The sequence below is a fragment of the Elaeis guineensis genome, chromosome 14 (assembly GCF_000442705.2).
Source record: "Elaeis guineensis isolate ETL-2024a chromosome 14, EG11, whole genome shotgun sequence".
Classification (NCBI taxonomy): domain Eukaryota; kingdom Viridiplantae; phylum Streptophyta; class Magnoliopsida; order Arecales; family Arecaceae; genus Elaeis; species Elaeis guineensis.
This window is the reverse complement of record NC_026006.2, coordinates 43376049-43396951: the sequence shown is the minus strand read 5'-3', so window position 1 is coordinate 43396951 and position 20903 is coordinate 43376049. Positions and strand designations below refer to the sequence as shown.

General features: G+C 39.6%; 1 non-coding gene across 1 annotated transcript; it reads left to right on the top strand.

The window, feature by feature from the left end:
* Positions 1–5283: 5283 nt before the first annotated feature.
* LOC140853905 (small nucleolar RNA R71) lies at positions 5284–5389 on the top strand. Its single transcript, XR_012137047.1, has one exon. It is a non-coding gene; the product is annotated as a small nucleolar RNA R71 (small nucleolar RNA).
* The last annotated feature ends 15514 nt before the right edge of the window (positions 5390–20903 follow it).

Here is a 20903-nt window from a genome sequence, read left to right as displayed (position 1 = left end):
ACTCCTAAAATTTGATCTAGTTTAAACCCTACCATTCATTGGGTTTTCTTAATAATTTATTCCTCAGTATCTCTAAAATTATCTTGATCGTTAATCATTCATTTATTAGGATGCCTAATTGACTCTTAATCAAAATAAAATTTGAATACACAACTAATTATTTCTGACCATACTCGAGGATTTGATTAATTTTCCCCCTCCAACTTAATCTACATTGTCCTCAATGGAGTAAGAAAGCAAAGAAAATAAAAGGAGAGAGTGCACCTGGGATAATTTTGCTTCGAAAGTTGAAGATAGCTTCATTGATTAATAGGCTTTTGTTCTAAATTCCTGCAGCTGCGATAAAGTAAAAAAAATATGAAATCGTTGGGTTGCCTCCCAACAAGCGCTAAGTTTTACGTCTTCTGCCAGACTGAATTGAGTATTATGGCAGTTTTGGATCCACTAAATCAACAGATTCAATTAATTCTCCATTACTAATTCCATCTATGTAAGGTTTCAATCGCTGACCGTTCACTTTAAAAGTGTTCCCCTGTTTAGGATTTTTGAGTTCTATGGCTCCATGAGGAAATACCTAAGTTACAATGAAAGGTCCGTCCCAACGTGAGCGAAGTTTTTCAGGAAACAGACGCAACCTAAAATTGAAGAGCCAAACTTTTTGATTAGGCTCGAACATTTTTCGTGTAATAAATTTATCATGATATGCTTTAGTTCGAGCCTTATAAATTTTGACACTCTCATATGCTTCATTGCGTAGCTCTTCAAGTTTATTTAATTGGAGTCTCCTATTGGAACCTGCATTTTTCATATCAAAGTTAAATTGCCGTATGGCCCAAAATGCACGATGTTCCAATTCCACCAGCAAATGACAAGCATTTTCGAATACAAGTCGATAGGGAGACATTCCTATGGGTGTTTTAAAAGCAGTACGGTAAGCCCATAATGCATCGTCTAAGCGAAGAGACCAATCCTTTCTATCGGGCCTAACCGTCTTTTCTAGGATATGTTTAATCTCCCTATTTGACACCTCTACCTGACCATTAGTTTGGGGGTGATATGGTGTGGCCACTTTGTGTGAAATATTATATTTTTTCATAAGTGCTTCAAAATATTTATTCGTAAAATGAGTCCCCCCATCACTAATGATCACCCTTGGGAAGCCAAATCGACTAATGATGTTTCGTTGGATAAAACTAATTACAATTTTATTATCATTAGTCCGTGTAGCTATTGTCTCCATCCATTTTGATACGTAATCAACTGCCACTAGAATATATTCAAATCCAAATGAGGCTGGAAAAGGTCCCATGAAATCAATCCCCCAAACATCGAAAATTTCTACTACTAAAATGGGGGTCAGCGGCATCATATCCTTCTTGGAAAAATTTCCTGTTTGCTGACATCGCAGACAACTTCGGCCAAATTCATGTGCATCCTTGAAAAGCGTTGGCCAATAAAACCTACTCTGTAGTACTTTTGCTGCAGTTTTTCTTCCACTAAAATGTCCCCCACATGCCGAAGAATGGCAAAAAGTGAGAATGCTTTGGAATTCACTCTCGGGGACACAACGGCGAATAACTTGGTCAGGACAGTATTTGAATAGTCCAGGGTCTTCCCAGAAATAATGTTTAATTTGCGAGAAAAATCGATCCTTTTCTTGTTTTGTCCAGTGAGAAGGTACTTGTCCTGTTGATAAGTAATTGACAATATGGGCAAACCATGGAGGACGGCTAGAAGAGATTGCAAAAAGTTGTTCATCAGAAAATTTTTTTTTGACCTCATCTATGCCTATCATGTGTTCAACTAAGATCCTGGAGATGTGATCAGCTACCACATTCTCAGAACCCTTCTTATCTCGGATTTTCAGATCAAATTCTTGTAAAAGAAGGATCCATCTGATCAAATACGGTTTAGTATCTTTCTTTGAGAAGAGATGTTTTAGAGCCGCATGATCAGAGTAAACTAGAACCTTAGCCCCTAACAGATATGAACAAAATTTTTCAAGGGCAAACACTACTGCTAGTAGCTCTTTTTCTGTTGTGATGTAGTTTAATTGGGCATCGGAAAGAGTCTTGCTAGCATAATAGATCACATGTGGCTCCTTATTGATTTTTTGGCCTAAGACGGCACCTATTGCAAAGTCAGAGGCATCACACATAATCTCAAATGGAATGGACCAGTCAGGGGGTTTTATTATGGGTGTTGTTGTCAGGGCTGTTCGTAATGTGTTGAACGCTTTCAAACAGTCTTCATCAAAGATAAATGGTGTATCCTTGGCCAACAGATTGCACAAGGGTCTTGAAATCTTGCTAAAGTCTTTGATGAAGCGTCTATAAAATTCGGCATGACCTAAGAAAGATCATATTTGTCGGACCGAAGTAGGGGGTGGTAGTTTTGAAATGACCTCAACTTTGGCTTTATCTACCTCGATCCCTTTTTCAGAAATAATATGTCCTAATACAATTTCTTTCCGCACCATGAAATGGCTCTTTTTCCAACTTAGGACAAGATTTGTCTCCATACACCGTTTAAGAACTTTGGAAAGATTATGGAGACAATCCTCAAAGGTGGTTCCAAACACAGAAAAATCATCCATAAAAATTTCAAGATATTTATCCATCATATCCGAAAAAATGGCCATTATGCACCGTTGAAATGTAGCGGGTGCATTGCAAAGCCCGAATGGCATACGTCGAAAAGCGAAGGTGCCATAGGGGCAGGTGAAGGTAGTCTTTTCTTGATCATCCGAAAATACAGGTACTTGATTGTACCCTGAATAACCATCAAGAAAATAGTAGAAACTTTATCCTGCTAACCATTCTAGGATTTGATCGATGAAGGGCAATGAAAAATGATCCTTCCTAGTAACGACATTCAGTTTTCTATAATCTATGCATACTCGCCATCCAGATGATATGCGAGTTGGAAGTAGTTCACCTTCTTCGTTCTCCACCACAGTAATACCAGATTTCTTAAGTACTACTTGAGTGGGACTGACCCATTTACTATCGGATATGGGGTAGATGATTCCAGCATCTAACCATTTTACCACCTCTTTCTTTACTACTTCACGCATGTTTGGGTTCAATCTCCTCTGCATATCTCGATGGGGTTTGGCATGTTCCTCAAAATGAATATGGTGCATGTAAATGGAGGGGTCAATTCCTTTTAAATCGACAATGGACCAACCGATAGCCTCTTTGTGTTCCTTCAGAATACCAACCAATTGTGCTTCCTGATTAGGGGTCAAGTCTGATGCAATGATTGCTGGGAGGGTGTCATTGAGTCCTAGAAATACATACTTCAGTGTAGCAGGAAGAGGTTTCAATTCTAACGTAGGTGGTGATTCTAAAGATGGGACTATTGGTGTACTGGCTAATGTGGGCAATGGCTCATACTTGATTGTCCATGGAGGATTGGTTTTATCATGTGGTGTATCTAACAAGATGTTAACTTCTTTCATATATTCCTCAAAGTCACACACTCCAAAGTGAGCCAAGCAAGTATCTAAGGGGTCTGGAGCTAGAATTATGGGTGTTGCATCTTCTATAATATCTTCTAGTGTATCTACTTCGAAGCAACTATCCATTGATGGTCCTTGAGAAGCACCAAATACATTCAGTCTTAGTTTCTTATTCCCAAATGATACGTCCATGACTCATGTCCTACAATTAATGCATGCATTTGCCGTAGCTAGGAAGGGTCGTCCTAAGATAATGGGAATTTGTCTGGGGTTGCCACTTAATTTCATATTGAGAACCACAAAATCAACTGAAAAGTAAAACTCATCTACCTTGACCAAGACATCCTCAAGCATTCCACGTAGTTCCTTAATTGATCTGTCGGCTAACTGCAGTGTGACTGATGTGGATTTCAGTTCTCCAAATCCAAAAAGTTCATACACCGAACTAGGTAAAAGATTCACACTTGCCCCTAAATCCAGAAGAGCTTTTTCAATGTGATAATCTCCTATAACACAGGAAATGATGGGGGCTCCTGGGTCCTTAAGCTTTGGAGGAGTGGCATGCTGGAAGACAGAACTAGCATGTTCAGTGAGACGTACTTTCTTTGGGATTTGTGATCTAGATTTACATTTTTGGGTGCACAAATCCTTCAAAAATTTGGCATAAGCAGGGACCTGTTTGATTGCGTCTAGAAGGGGAAGATTAATTTGGACTTGCTTAAACAGTTCCAACATCTCATCGAGTTTTCCTCCCTTCTTATCTGCAGGAATAGGGGCTTTCAGGGCATCCGGAAATGGGGCTTTAGGCAAGTAAGATGATTCCGGTGCAGTTGGTTCCTTCTCTATTTTCAGGTCCTCCTTGTTCTTGGGTGATTTGGATTCGGTTAGAGATTTAGGGTCGGTCTCATTGGTTTTACTAGTGTGTTCAATGACCTTCCCACTTCTCAAAGTCATGATTGATTTGGCATGTTCAGAAAAAGCTTCTGGGGTATTAGAACTCTCAATCATAAATTACCCTCTTGGGTTGCTTTCTGGTTGGGTAGGTAATTTTCCTCCTTCCCTCCTACTGAATGCAGTTGCTAGTTGACCTATTTGGGTCTCTAGCTTAGCAATGGATTGTGTGTGGGAGTTAAGGGTCTGAGTGTTGACTTCTAATCTTTCTAGTGCTTTCAGGATTTTTTTCTCAAAAGCTGAGATGTGACCAGTAGTAGACGGTTGAGGAACATTTTGAAATTGATGGTATGGTCCATGCCTATATGTTGGATCTTGATATTGAGGTCGAGGTGTGGCAGGACCAACCACTGGTTGTGATCTCCAGGAAAAATTTGGATGGTTTCTCCAGCCGGGGTTATAAGTGTTCGAATATGGATCGTTTCCTGGTCTGCGAGCTTGTTGGACTTGAGCTTGCTGAACCTGCTCGTGCACAAACTCAGGAAATTGAGGTGCGGCTGGGCATTCATTAACAAAATGGTTCGGACTTACACACAATGCACAAACTTCTTGGATTGGATTAGGTGGAATCGGGGATTGTCCAGTATTTAGAAGACGATCTAATTTTTGGGACAGTTCATCTACCTTTTGATGGATATCTATGGCATTTCCTACTTCATATATTCCATCTCTTTTTGGGTTTAACATGGGTTTATCTCTAATAGAGGCAGACATATGATATAATAAATTTTCACTTAAAATTTCAAACAGTTGCCATGCCTCATCTTCACTTTTCAGCATGAATGTCCCACCGCATGATACATCGACCATTTGTCGATGTCTTTCAGAAAGCCCATCATAAAAATATTGGATTAACTGTCACTTGGGTACAGCATGGTGGGGACATTTTCTAATAAGGTCTTTTAATCTCTCCCATGTTTCATGAAACATTTCTCCATCTAATTGGGAAAAACTAGTTATGGCTTTCCTTATTTGATTAGTTTTTCCTATGGGAAAATATTTCTTGAGAAACTCTCCTTGCAGCTGGTCCCAGGTTGATATAGTCATGGAATCCAAAGTATGTAGCCAGTATTTGGCTTTGTCCATAAGTGAAAAAGGGAATAATTTCAACCTAAGAGCATCATCGGAGAAGTTGTGAATTTTGACAGTTGAGCATATCTCAAGAAATTCTTCAAGATGTTTATAAGGGTCTTCATTACTAAGTCCATAAAATGAAGGTAACATTTGGATTATACTGGACTTAATTTCATATTGAGTGGCCTCCACAGGGGGCACTTGAATACAAGGAGAGTAGGTATATGTGGAAGGAGTAAAGTACTCCTTCAATTGCTTGGGTGGATCATTCTCCTGATTTCGGTCCATCTTTTTATGTCTGTTGGCTGTAAGGGTTCTTTCTATTTCTGGATCAAAAGGTTGGATTTCTGGTCATAACGATCTACGACCAAGCATACACCTTACAATTATACTGTAGAGCACACACAGAAATTTTTTTTTTTTTATAATATATATTTTTATAATAAAGTGAAAAAAGAATAAAGAAAATCTAAAGAGAAGAACCTAAGAATCTTAAATCTATGAAAAGGAAAAAATTAATTAATGTTTAAATGTTAATTGCAATCAACTTAAACAATCATAGACTCTCTATCCTAAGGTTAACTTAGATCTAGACAGCTCCTAACTTTCAAAATTGCTTTTGAGCACTCCAAGCTCAAGATTGACTAACTGACTCGGCCAGGTAAGCGTAAGATGTGGGAGGTTCCCTGCTCGTTGCTTTCCTTAGACACCAACTAAGTTGGCCAGGTCAGTCAACGGAACCAATTGAAAACCACTTTCTTTAACCACTTGCCTTAGACACCGAGCAATTAACCAATCCGCACTCGGTTTAACTCTAGAGCTTTCTTATCCTATTGAGCTCGAAATTCCTAGGGCTGACGTCTAGTTGATTTTAAATTAAGGTCTAGGTTATGCAAATGCAAGGGAGTAATTTTTGGGCCAAGGAAGGGTGATCAAATCCCCACCTTATCTGGTTAATGGGTTATTGCCTTTAAGATTAATTATGGAGATGCAATACAAAGAAACAAGGTGTCCAATCAAGTTAGAAATTTTTATATTTGTGGTTACGCTATTTTAGTTAAGTGTTATGAAATGTCAGTGATTTTTTTTTTATATAATTTTATCTTTTTATATATATATTTTTTTTTATTTTTTTTGCAAGAAAATAAATTTAAGTGATTAAGTCTAAAAAGCAATAAATCACTGGGCTATGAAAAGTAGCAAATTATTCTAAGCAGTAAAATTCTAAATAGTAAATTAGTTATGCAAGGTAATTCTGTAATTATGCAAATAAGATTATCTAGCTAGAAAGCACTGAAAAAAAATTTAAAACGAGAAATAAAAATTGAAAAGTATTTTTTTTAAAAAAAAATTTTTTTCAATTTTTTAATTCAACCGTGCCAAGATCCCCGGCAACGGTGCCAAAATTTGATGCGTAGTCGTTGATAGCACCAAAAATAACTCTACTCACTACGTAGGTAGGATGAGTCGAGATCGTATCCTCAGGGACCTTGGGCTAAGTTGAGATTGCAAGGTAAAAGAAAGAAGCGTTGTTTTTGATTTAGAAAATAAATTATCATAAAATTGAGGTAATTAAAAAAATAAAGAGCTCGGGAGTTTTGAATTAATTTGCACTAGCAGAATTGTATCTCTTTTTTAACTAAATAGATGTGATTAATCTTAGAAAAAATACCTGTCTTTCCTCGGCACGCTCCGTACCCGTAGATCACGGCGCGTCTCCGGAAAGTACTAGGTAAACAACTCTTCTTTCCTCGGCACGCCCTGTATCCGTAGATCACGACGCGTCTCCGAAAAGTAAAAGTTGTTCCTAATATTAATCTAACAAGAAAGCATAAATAAAAGCATATGATAGGGAGCAAATAAAGAACTCATGACAATTTAAATAAAAAGCATAATCTTTATTGCATATAAGGAAATACAGAAAAGTTTAGAATAATAAACCATCTCTGTGTCGTTACAAAATTTCTTCTCCACTCCCGAGACTGCTAGCCTAGCTGCTCATGAAGTAGTCCCTTTCTATTCCTCTATGCAAGGCTCTAGAAAAATTTCTGGGCTCCCCCTCCAATGAGAGTACAAAAATCTTTTTATAGGTGTTAGGAGGGAGGAGTTTTACATGATTTTCCGATGTGAGACTAAAAAAAATACAAATCTTTCAACACATTTCTAAATATTATTTTTTTCCTTATTTTGAACTTGTCTGCAGTGCGCCCACACCCGCGTCAGCGCCCGTCCCGCGTCAGCGCCCGTCCCGCGTCCACGCCGCGTCTCGCATGTCCACGCCGCATCCCGCATGTCCACACCGCGTCCCCGCATGTCCACGCCGCGTCTCGCATCCGCACCCACGTTCACGCACGCTTCCCACGTTCACTTCTTCTTTTGAATTCACGCGCGCCAGATTTTTGTTTTGAATTCATGTGCTCACGTGAAACCATTTTTTGTATATTCCAAAAAGAAACAAAAGTTCATTCATAATGACATCTATATCCTTTTTAGATTCTTTGCATAGTATCTTCATTTTCTATAATACCGGATGCATCTTTTTTTTATTTTAATTTTATTTTAAGTCCAATTTTCTTCAAACTTGAGTCTTTTTGATCTATGAATCGGACTCTTTGTATCGGCGATCACCTTTCCTGTAAAACATAGAAAAAAACATCAAATTCTTAATAAATAAGATAAATTAAATATAATTATTTAATTTAAAATACTTAAATTAAGTGTTTATCAGTTACTCTTAGACCGGATAGGGGGAGAGGCCCTGCAACGCCCATATGTGCCCCCACGGCCCTGTTAGGGATAGGAGGAGAACCTCGCCCTAACACGAGCAAGGTCGAAGGCCCGGTTACACTTAGATCGGATGGGGGAAGAGGCCCTGCAATGCCCATATGTGCCCCCCTAGCCCTGTTAGAGACAAGAGGAGGACCTCGTCCTAACCTGAGCTAAAACTGATTACGTCAGAAATAGGGAAAGAACCTAGTCCTGACACCAATTAAGGTCTGGTCATTCAAGATCGGATAAGAAAAAGGGAACCTTCCCAGCGACTCCTCTATGCTCCCATGACCCCACTAAGAGCAGGGGGAAAACCCTCACTTAAGGAAAGAAAAAGGGGGGAAGGGGTTAAAAAGGAAAGTGACGAACTACATCAGTGACAAATGGAAAACAAACTACATTAAAAATACAGGGGACCTCGTCTCAGCGAGGATGGGGGTTCTCATCGAAATTCTCGATCTCCAAAAGAGCTCTCAATGCAGGCCAAGGATAAGACGGCTTCCTCAAGACGACGAGAAGCTTAGATCTTCGAGCTCGAACTCTGAAAGGAGGCGTCAAACTTGAGTGGTCCCGGACCAATCAGCGGCCATAAACAGAAGGACGGGTCTATGCGATAGCGATCAGGTACCTCCGAATGGCATCAATATCGAACAAGGTGAAAGCCAAAAGAAGCTCGGCAAACGATAATTCAACACGTGCGTAAAAGAGGTAGCGGAAAATTCCCTTCTCATGTTATTTACTAAATATGTATTACAGAGCCCTTAAGGCTGAAGAAGAAAGATAACCGAAAAAGTGGGCCGATGCAACAATGACCAGTAACCTCCAGACGACGTCGACACAAAAAAAAATAAAAAATAAAAAGGGGGGAAGAAGAGAGAAAGAAGACGAAAAAGAAAAGAGGAAGGGAATACAACAATAACAATGGTGAATGAAAGAAGTTCGACAGGCGACAACTTAACGAAAAGTGCGGACAAGGTAACAAGATCTCCTTCTCATTCTCGATTAATAAGATGTACGTTACAAGACCCTGAGAGCCGAGGAAAAAGAACATTACTACAAGACTCGAAAGGAACACATCAGGGACAACATCAAGCTCTCGACTTCTCCTTCCAATTTTATCCTTCTCAGCAGTATCCTCCAGTGCGTGTGATAAACCTCTCAGCTCTCGCCCCCCGCCTCGTTCCGCTCCATTACCGAAATCCCAACCCTAGGGGGAAAAGGAGGGGATAGAATTCAAGGGGCAGCAACGGCGACGGCAGCGGCGACGACGACCTGCATCAGGAAGAACCAAAAGTACCTCGGAGGCCGCGATGACGTCGGAGGCATGCACCACCACCGCATGCTTCATGATGACCACCATCCTAAGTACTTCGGCAAGGTCGGCATGCGCTACTTCCACCATCCCCAAAACAAGTTCTACTGCCCCGCCGTCAGTGCCGACCACCTCTGGTCCCTCGACCCCGACGATGTCAAGAAGCCCGCCACAGCTTATGACGATGACTCTACCCCCTTGACCGGTGTCGCCTCGTTCAACTACTCTGAAATTCTTAGGTGGAACGTGCTCACCGGTTGGTTCCGTTATTAAATCCCTGTTGTTGAAGGAATTCTCCCTCGAGCCCCCTTCGAGGTGGTGGGAACCTCTAGTGACGGTTCGACAGCCGCTGAACTCGCAGACCACTATTTTTCCCCTCCTACTCCTCTCGATCCGCAACATCCTCTCGAGATTGGGCTCTGGGGCAGAAGCCCCGACGGGAGAACTCCTCGAAAGGGCTCGAGAGACTGAAGGCGGTGGGGAGTCGGCAAAAATGGTGAAGATTGGTGCGAAGAATGCCCAGAGTCGAAAAGAGCACCGATGGGGTGGCTAAACTCTCAGGCAGAAGAAAGGCGTCGACTCTCAGGCGAGATGAAATCCCCAGAGGGAAAGAGAGGGCTTAAATAAGCGATGGGGCCTGGCACAGTTATGGTGGCAGATATCCCTAGGTCAACCAATGGCCGCCATGTGTCCCACTCACTGCGACGTAGGGCTGACCGCTGACGGGACCATTATGGTGTGGCGCTTGGGACTACGCTCCGATGGAATTCCGAAAGGACCCTTCGGATCACCCTAATTGGAAAAAGACTCCGGCACGTGCGCATTAAAAGCGAGGATATCTGAGGGCGATCGTGCACAGGATTCAGGGGGACAACTTCGGCTGTGAAAATTTTTCTATACTTCCTTCATTCGAAACTCGAACTCAAAAGTAGGGGGACTGGTGTTGGGCATAAATTCCCCCCCCAGCCGAAGTTCGTGTCAGGAGTGATCCTCCGAGGGTTCTACAGACGTCCGACCTTCGACGACATCTTTCCGAACCTCTCCGATGGTCGAGCCTCCGCAACGTTCCCAAGTTCTGCCGATGGATAAATCCCCACCAGCGTCGATCGGATTCTTCACGACAGACGGACTCCACCCAAGTTTCTACCTGCTAGACTTCATCCGGACTCCTATGGGAGCCGGACTTCATCCGGACTCCTATGGGAGCCGGACTTCATCCCCGACTTCAACTGCAGGAAGACTTCATCCGGACTACTACAGGAGCTGGACTTCATCCCCGACTTCAACTACAGGAAGACTTCATCCGGACTCCTATGGGAGCCAGACTTTATCCCCGACTTCAACTGTAGGTAGACTTCATCCGGACTCCTACGGGAGCCGAACTTCATCCCCGACTCTGGCTGCAGGAAGACTTCATCCGACTCCTACGGGAGCCGGATTTCATCCTGACTCCTACGGGAGCCGGATTTCATCCCGACCCTGACTGCAGGAAGACTCCATCCGGACTCCTACGGGAGTCGGACTTCGTCCCCGACTTCAAATGCAGGTAGACTTCATTCGGACTCCTACGAGAGCCGGACTTCGTCCCCGACTTCAACTGCAGGAAGACTTCATCCGGACTCCTACGGGAGCCGGACTTCATCCCCAACTTCAACTGCAGGAAGACTTCATCCGGACTCCTACGGGAGCCGAACTTCATCTCCGACTTCAACTGTAGGTAGACTTCATCCAGACTCCTACGGGAGCCAGACTTCATCCCCGACTCCGGCTGCAGGTAGACTTCATCCGGACTCCTATGGGAGCCGGACTTCGTCCCCGACTCCGGCTGCAGGAAGACTTCATCCGGACTCCTACGGGAGCCGGACTTCATCCCCGACCTCAACTGCAGGAAGACTTCATCCGGACTCCTACGAAAGCCGGACTTCGTCTCCGACTTCAACTGCAGGTAGACTTCATCCGGACTCCTACGGGAGCCGGACTTCATCCCCGACTTCAACTGCAGGAATACTTCATCCGGACTCCTACGGGAGCCGGACTTCGCCCCCGACTCCAACTGCAGGTAGACTTCATTCGGGCTCCCACGGGAGCCGGACTTCCGTCCTAAATTTCTGTTGCAGGTAGATCTCACCCCGAACTCCTACAAGGGCCGGACTCCGAGCTTCTACTGCAAGCGACCCACTCCGACTTTCCTCTACAAATGATCTACTTCAAATTTCTACCACGAGCGGTCCGTGCCGGATTCCCACCGTAAGCCTTCACCCGAGCTTCCATTATGGATGAATTTCTTTCGAATTTCTGTTGCAGACAGGCCTTGGCCGGGATTCCTCGACAAATGGTCCCCATCCGGGCTTCTACGGAGATCGGACTCCGACCAAACTTCTATAAGCTGGCAAATGCTGGGCTCACGGAATCCAGCAGCTGGACCCCTCCGGCGGATGAACCTCTCCAACGCCATCCGACATCCACCACCGGTCGACCCTCTGCCGAAGTCTGCACGAAATCGGACTGCGTCTGCGGAAAGCCTCTGACCGAGCTCCTACGACAAGTGGTCCTCGCCTGCAACCTTGACGCCTAAGGCACCCAACAAGATTTGCAACATCCAAGCTCCTCTCTGATGAATAGCTACCTCTCTCCGCCAGGCACCCCAACCGAATTCGACTGACTAGCCAGGACCCCCTGACAGGCCACAGTAACGGCCACGACTCTGCTCCACTTCCTGCGGTAGATTTCACGCGGCTCCATCACTCCCTGGCAGGCCACAGTAACGGCCACGACACTGCTCCACTTCCTGCGATGGATTCTGCGTGGCTCCATCACTCCCTGGCAAGCCACAGTAATGGCCACAACTCTGCCCCACTTCCTGCGATGGATATCGTGCGGCTTCTCCACCCTTTGGCAAGTCGCGACAACGGACACCGCTTCAGACTCCACGTGTCAGGTCACGATGATGGCCACGATTCCACTCTACTACTTTTCATAACAAACTCCTCCTGGCTCCGAACGGCCCACTGCCAGACGGTTACAAACGTCGCTATCGGTCTGTTGCCCCCTCCGCCTATAAAAAGGGGGGATCCCAGATACGTTATTCTCTAAGCTCTAATTTCTATCCCAAAAACTCTGCTAAAATTTTCGTTCGAGCACTCCATTCTTGTTGAGGCAGAGAACTGACTTGAGCGTCGAAGGGTCTTGCCAGAGCAACCCCAACTCCAGTTTAGACTTCCTTTGCAGGTCCCGACGGTGACCGCGACTCCAGCTTCTCCGACGCAAACGAATTTTTGCACCAACACTACTATTTTGATTATTTATATGGTGATGATCATAACATTCAAACCACACATATATGAACCATTCAAAACTCTATTGTCTCTTAATACTCATTCATAAAGTTCTAAAGTAATTATACTTGTGCTTTTATAAAATCTACTTAATGTAGATAGTTTATATATGCATGATTTGAATTTTACAATCATCATCATACAATGATTAAAATAGTAACAAAGATCATTTATCTAAAATATTATCTTATAATCAGACGTCGTTTGATCTTTTGATTACTCATTTTTTATTTAACGATCTAAATCATTCTATAATAAATTGACTATAATAATGATATTTGATTGAAGTAAAATTTTGATATATGCTATAAATATCACCGAGATCAACGTTATAAATTTTTAGATCCATTGGTGGTTTCTTTCTATCAGATCATCATGCGGTCGTTTGTGACCATTGAAATCAAATTTTATTGATCAATATAGCTAGGGCTATCTGATTGAGGTAGTCTTTTGTAACGATACTCTAACGATAATTATTTAAATAATAAATTATAAAGATGAGCTTTAAATTTTAAAATTATATCATATTCAAAAAAAATAAAAAAATTTATATTTAATTGCAAAATATATTTACAATCAATTTTTTGATTGTAAAATATTAAAAAAATTATGATCAAAAAATTGATCATAAAATACATGAATTATTTTCTTAATTTATAAAATATTTTTATTACAAATCATTCACTATTTATTTTTTAAAAATTTTTAATTTTTCATCATTTATCTGGGATGCAAAATTTGCATCTCAAATAATATAATATTTATGATGCAAATTTTGTTTAGTCACAAATATGGTCATTTATGATATAAATTTTTTATCATAAATAATCTGCTATTTATTTTTTAAATTTTTTTTTGATTTTTTTGATTATTTTAGATGTAAAATTTACATCATAAATAATGTAATATTTGTGATGAAAATTAAATTTTCTTTATAAATATCTTTGTTTGCGATGTAAATTTTTCATTGCATATAGTTCTACTATTTATTTTTAAAAAAATTAAATTTTCATCAATTATTTATAATAAAAAGGTTATATTGTAAATAATTAAATATTTATGACATAAATTTATGTTGCATCATAAATATCTTTATTTGGGATGAAAACTTTTCATCATAAATAATCTACTATTTATTTTTTTAAAAAAATTTTGATTTTTTGTTGATTATTTATGATAGAAAGTTTGCATTACAAATAAGTTTATATTTATGATGTAAATAAAATTTATGTCACAAATATTATTTGTTTGTGACATAAATTTTTTATCATAAATAATCTACTATTTATTTATTTTTAAAATATTTTGGCTTTTCATCAATTATTTATGATGTAAATTTTTTATCATAAATAATTATATATTTATTACATAAATTTTTGTAACATTGTAAATATTTTTGTTTGTGAGGTAAATTTTTCATCATAAATAATCTACTATTTATTTTTTAAAAAAAATTTAATTTATTATTGATTATTAGTGACACAAAATTTCAATCATAAATAATTTACTATTTATGATGCAAATAATTTTACAGTTGTAAATACTCTCGTGTGTGATGTAAATTTTTTATAGTAAATAATCTACTATTTATTTTTTAAAATTTTGATTTTTATCAATTATTTATGATGAAAAATTTATGTCATAAATAATGACTATTTGTGATGTAAAATTTGATATATATCATAAATAATATATTATTTATGACTAAAAGAGTTTTACATCATAAATAGTTAAATTATTTATGATGTAAAGCTCTTTCCGTCATAAATAGTGGTAGTTGCGATGAAAATATTTTCATCATAAATAATTACATCTTAAAAACTCTATTTTCTTATAGTATTCTAATATATACCGTAAGTTTCTTTGATATACACCTAATAGTAATCTAATCAATACATATTTCTAGATAAATCCATATATAGTTTCAAAATATGAAGTTTACCAATACATATTATATAGTCAGGTGATATACACTTCATCAATTAGTCATCTAGCAAACCAATATATATCTCCAAGCAAATTGATACATAGTTTTTGAAATATTATGCTCACTAGTACCCACTATATTGTATGGTGATATATATTGATCGATATTTTGATATATACTACAAGCTTCTTTGATGCACATCTAAAAATTATGTATCAACTTATCTAAAGGTATATATTAGATGACTATTAGATGTCTATCAAAAAAAGCTTATAGTATAAATTAAAAAGCCAATGAGTATGTATCACCAAGTCATATAGTATGTCTTGGTGAACATAATATTTTAGAAACTACGTATTAATTTACTTGAAAATATGTATTGGGTTACTAAAATACTAATTTACTAAATATATATTACCTGTCTATATATTGTGTATTAGTAAACTTCATATTTTGAAAAATATATATCAATTTATTTGGAAGTATGTATTAACTTGCTTGATAATTAGTTTATTTAGTGTGTATCATATAGCAATGTAATATATATTGATAAAAAGTATATGCTAAAAATGAGAACAAAAAAGAATGCCATATTTATTTTTAATCATAGAACTCATAACTTTATTAGTAAAAAAGTCTTTGACTTTTAAATTTATTCTTTAAAATTGGTGTTAAGAGAAACATGTCAAATTACGACAATCACCCTATAATTTTTTCTCTTATGCCCGCTTCATATGCTTTTTATTCCTTTAGAACAAATCCCTAGGAAGAAAAATGGGCCGAATCTCTCCATCTACCACATGTATGCATGGACATTTGCTATGCATATACATAGCATTGAATTGCATGTGAAAATTTTTTTTACTGAAAAAAGTTCAAAGAAGTATTTATACATACCTTTGCTAAAGCATTAGCATTTACTACTACTTATTAGTATTAATATCATGATTTGGTTTGCTTTTAAAACCAACATTAAAATATCATAAATTAGAATAGAAAAATGTTAGCATTAGACTTGTTGCGGCCAATCCCTTGTTGCATCCGTCGTCAATGAAGAGCACCTGCAAGATGAAGTCCTCATAGACTGAAATTGTGTCCAGCAGAGATCCTCCGATGCTTAAGTCAGAGAGAAGGTTGGTGAACAGCAGATAAAGAAAATTTGAAATGACAGCCTTCGTCCAAAATTATCTTACCTGTGCTGCTCATTTACTTCTCTTTTATAGATAATTCTAATATAACCATCGAGCATGTGGTCCTATTTTTTATAGCACTAAATTATTAGGGTATAATCATGAAATTAATGAGTTGTTTATGCCTACTAATGATCATGACATGTAGTCAATAACCATTTATAATGATTAGATGGGTAGGTTTCGTATATTCCGGCCTTATGTGATCATGGAAAGATAGGCCGACTATATGTCAGTAATAGTAGAAGGTCGGTGGAGATCCGAATGAGCATCGGATGGTAATTCTGATATGTCGATAGTCATCGATCGTGTTTAATTGAGTTCTATTGTTGGTTGATAATAGCCGACTATCGATCGATCAGTCGATTGTGAGTCGACGTAATGTGTTCATTCGACCGATGTAGAGTCAGAGTCGGGGGTCGATTGTATTGTCCCAACAGTTGCCCCCCACTTCAAATCCAAGATGGTTTGACGTGTATACCATCACGTGGCCTGTCATATTGGACGAAGGGAGTCATCACGTGTTGCCTCGAGTCCTGACTTAGCTACTGTCCTTTATGAATTTTTTAGAATATGAGAGATCTTCAATTATTTTGCTCATTATTGGACTGTCATTTTAATGGGATAATTCGACATCGGATGTCATTTTAGGAAGATAATTCAACATTGGATAATATAATTCTGACTAGTAGATCTTGAACACGTGTCTGAACATCATTGGATCGGAGCTGTTCATACGGATAACGGTGAGGTGGCACGATCAGGAGCAAGTGCATCGAACCATCCAACTAATGATCGGTCTAGATGTTGCTACGTGTTGTCATCTGATGAGATTCTGATTTAACTAATTTCATCTGGATCATTGATGGATCCTATATATATAGGATCACTTTCAGCCAAACTTTTACTTTACATTTTGTCACCATCCTCTACTGCGAAAACTTTGTCGGAAGATCGCCCCGATACCAGAAAGCTTCAGGGTCTCTTCTCCACCCCCTTTTTTGGCTTTCAGGTCTAGTTTTCTCATCCTCCTGGGGTCTCTCTCTCTTTTAGGTTTTCGCTTTAGAGTTCTCTAGTTTTCTTTCTTTATGCCTAGGGCTTCTTTTTCTCAGGATAGTCGGTCAGAAAATTTGACCAACGAATCTCCATCGAGTCCAAAAGTGGAAGCTTCTTCTCTATCTGAACCTAATGTTGAACAGCTCCAGGAGCAATATCGTATCCCGAAGCAGTATCAGCTCTTCGTTCTTGGCTCTGATGGTTGGATGAACTCTCCTCCTTCAGATCAGATTGCCTTCTATGTTGAAGACCTTCAAGTCGGTCTTTGATTTTTGATTCTGAAGTTTGTCTGGAATCTTCTCGATTACTACAACCTTTGCCCTACTCAACTGGCACCGAACTCTGTCCTACTGATAATTAGTTTTACTTTACTGTATCGGTTCATACTGACTGAGCCTCATCCTTCTCTTTTTCAAACTTTTTTTATTCTTCAACCTCATCCTAAGGTCAAAGGTTGGTGGTTCTTCAATCTGAGAAAAGTCCTTTCTTTCATTACCGATCTTCCATCGTCCATTCATGGATGGAAGAATCAATTCTTTTTTATTTCTTCTCCTTCTCCTTGGGGCTTTCTTTCATGCTGGGGTGATCCAAGGACTGGCCCCAACGAGAATAGTCGGGTGAAGGTCGATGATCGAAAGAATTTTTACCGACTGAAGGACATGGCAGTTCCACCACAGAGAGAGCTGATAATCGAACAAGCTCTCTACGATGTCGGACTTAGTTTGGTCACCTCCTTAGATATAGCAAAGTTGACCACTTTCATTTTTACCTTGTTTGTTTTTGAATTGTATTGACTTTTTTATTCTGATTGCAACTATGCAGCCGAGGGCACGAGTATCGGCTATAGATATTCATCAGCATGCTGTCAAAAAGAAGGCAGCATCCAAAGCTGGACCCTCCCGACTACCGAAGAAGGATCGGGCAACTGCTTCATCTGCACTGATAAGAGAATCCGACATACCATCGGCATCAATTTTTGAGCTGATTTTGGCATTGTCAGCCTCGACAACGCTCCCTGAGGTGCCATCCGTTGAAGGTGGGGTGACAGGAGAAGATGGAGCTACAGCAGTACCATCGATAGCTCCACCAACAGAAGTTTGGACCATGATGGAAGTTGCAATCGAGCCTGAACAATCTACGACTGCACCAGTTGCTCCTCCAGCAAAACCCTCTCGAGCACAGTCGAGCTCTGACTTTCTCACATTCTCAAGCGTGGGACTACCGACAGGAGATCGGGGGAAGGCACCGACGACTTCGATAGATGATGGATCATTGGCAGGTCACTCGATTCTTTTTGACATCAGAGTTTTTGAGGGTGAGTCGGCCTTGGCCAATCTGGCATTGGCCCGGCGGCTTATCCAAACTGCTCTTTTTCTGACTGATTGGGAGAACAGGAAGAACCGGATTGTAGCCGAGATATTTTCTTCCTTTTATCCAACGATACTTGGGGTAAGTTCTTCAACATTTTTTTTATCTAATCTAACTTAGTTCATCTTCTATTTTCAGTGGGCTCATAACATGCATGATCTGAAAGTCGGCTATCGAAAGATTGCCAACTTTCGTCGGTCATGGATGGATAAAATGGCGTCACCAATGCTGAGAAGATGACTGCCCTTGAGCAACTCTAGGTAGCAACTGAGTGGGAGGCGAAGCTTCAGGAAGAAGTCTCTCATTTGACTGCTGTTCTACAATCTTCTGGAGCCGAACTTGAGTCAGCTCATCAAAATATTTCATCTCTTGAGCTACGGATTAAGAGCAAAAAGTATTCTATCCATCAGCTTCAACGAGAAAGGGATGGTTGCATCGACGAACTTGAAGCCGAATGTGGAAGACATCGGGCCACCCTGAAAAGGTTGGCACTGGTCGATGATGAGTCGGCTTCCGTAAGAGCTGATGCAGAGCTAGCGAGAGCAGAAGTAGAGTCAGCAAGGAAAGCTTTGAACCAAGCCATAGATAACTTCAAGAACTCTGAAGAGTTTAAAGAAGAAATCCTCGAAGGTGGGTTCGCTTCTTATTGCATTGGGTACGAAGACGGTCGAGATGCGGTCGGAAAGCTATACCCAAATTTGAACTGGAGCAGCATCATCCCTCCTGTCTTGAAAGATGAAGCTGTTGAAGAAGAAGCTGCGTCGATTGAAGATGCTGCACCGGCTGCTGAAGATGTTGCACCGACTACACCAGAAGATGTTCCAATCACCGATGCTGCACCGGAGCAAGGAGATGGGGATGACGACTGGTGATCGATGTAATATTTTTATCTTTTTTTTGTAATTAAAAATTTTTGTAATCAGACTTCGATCCAATTTTGTAATCTTCTTTTTAATGAATGAATGAAAAAAAAAAATTAAGCATAGATTCTCTTTCTTTGTATATCTGTAATATCGTAGAATTATCATTTGACTACCAAATTTCGATCGACAAGCCGAACGTTCATTAATGCTTGTCGAATTCATCTGTTAGTCGAAGACATACTTTATCTCTTAGGTATCAGGATAAATGGTAATAAGCCAAATATCCTTCGATCGATCGTAGTCGGATTAGTATGTCTAGTTATTTGATAATCAATAGCAAACCGAATATCCTTCGATCGATCATAGTTAAGTCGGTATAATTTTAATCTGACCTGAATCATATTGGTATAATGTTCTGCTTAGTTAAAACTAAGTCAGCATAATAGTCATTCGACTAGAGTCGGCTTTTATAGTAAAAAATCGAGATATAGTCAGTATCGAGATACAGTTAGTATTTTAGCTTTTACAGTGAAAGTCGAAATATAGTTGATAAGAATTGATATTTATAGTTGGTCGAAACTTTTGTAGTTCTGAAATTTAATATTTCATTCAGAATGCTATACATGTGAACAACTTTATTGATAGTACATCTTTAAATTGTCAGCATTTTACATTCATAGAATAGCTGTTCCTTCAAGAGTTTCCAACCGATATGCATCCGATCTAAGTGTTTCGATTATTCTGTAAGGTCCTTCCCAATTGGAAGATAATTTTTTTTGATCCAGTGGTTTTAAGACTTCTGCTTTCCTTAGGACCAGATCTCTTGGATGGAAGATCTTCGGCTTAACTTTTGCATTATAATACCGGACTATTCTTTACCGATATACTGCTATTTGAACTTGAGCTTGTTGTTGGACTTCTGAAAGTAGATCTAGATCAACTCTCCGATATTCTGAATTTTTCGACTCACTGTATTGCTCCATCCTCGCTGATGGTAATCCGATCTCAAGTGGGATCATTGCTTCTATTCCATAAGTCAGATTGAATGACAATCTTCCATTGGTACATGTGGAGTTATTCAAAATAAGCCCACAAGATTAGGTATAATTCTTTCACCCAGAGATCTTTAGCTTCATTCAGTCTGGTCTTGAGTTCATGCAGAATTATTCGGTTTGTTACCTCCATCTCTCCATTGGATTGTGAATGGCCGACTGATATGAGTATGTGCATCATGTAAAATTTTGCACAAAACTCTTTGAAGTTCTGAATGTTGAATTGCTGACCATTGTCAGTAATGATGGTGTATGATAGATCGAATCTGCATATGATTGATCTCTAAATGAAGTCTTCCATCTTACTTTCAGTGATTTGTGTCAAAGGTTCAGCTTCCATCCACTTGATGAAGTAATCGATGGCGACCACTATGAACTTTCTCTGATCAGATGTCGGAAAGAAATGACCAAGTATGTCGATTCTCCATTATGTGAAGAGCTATGGTGCAACAATTGATATCAACTGACTAACTGGTTGGTGTTGTATATTTGTATATTTCTGATATGGTTCACACCTTCGGACAAGTTCATCTATATCTTTCT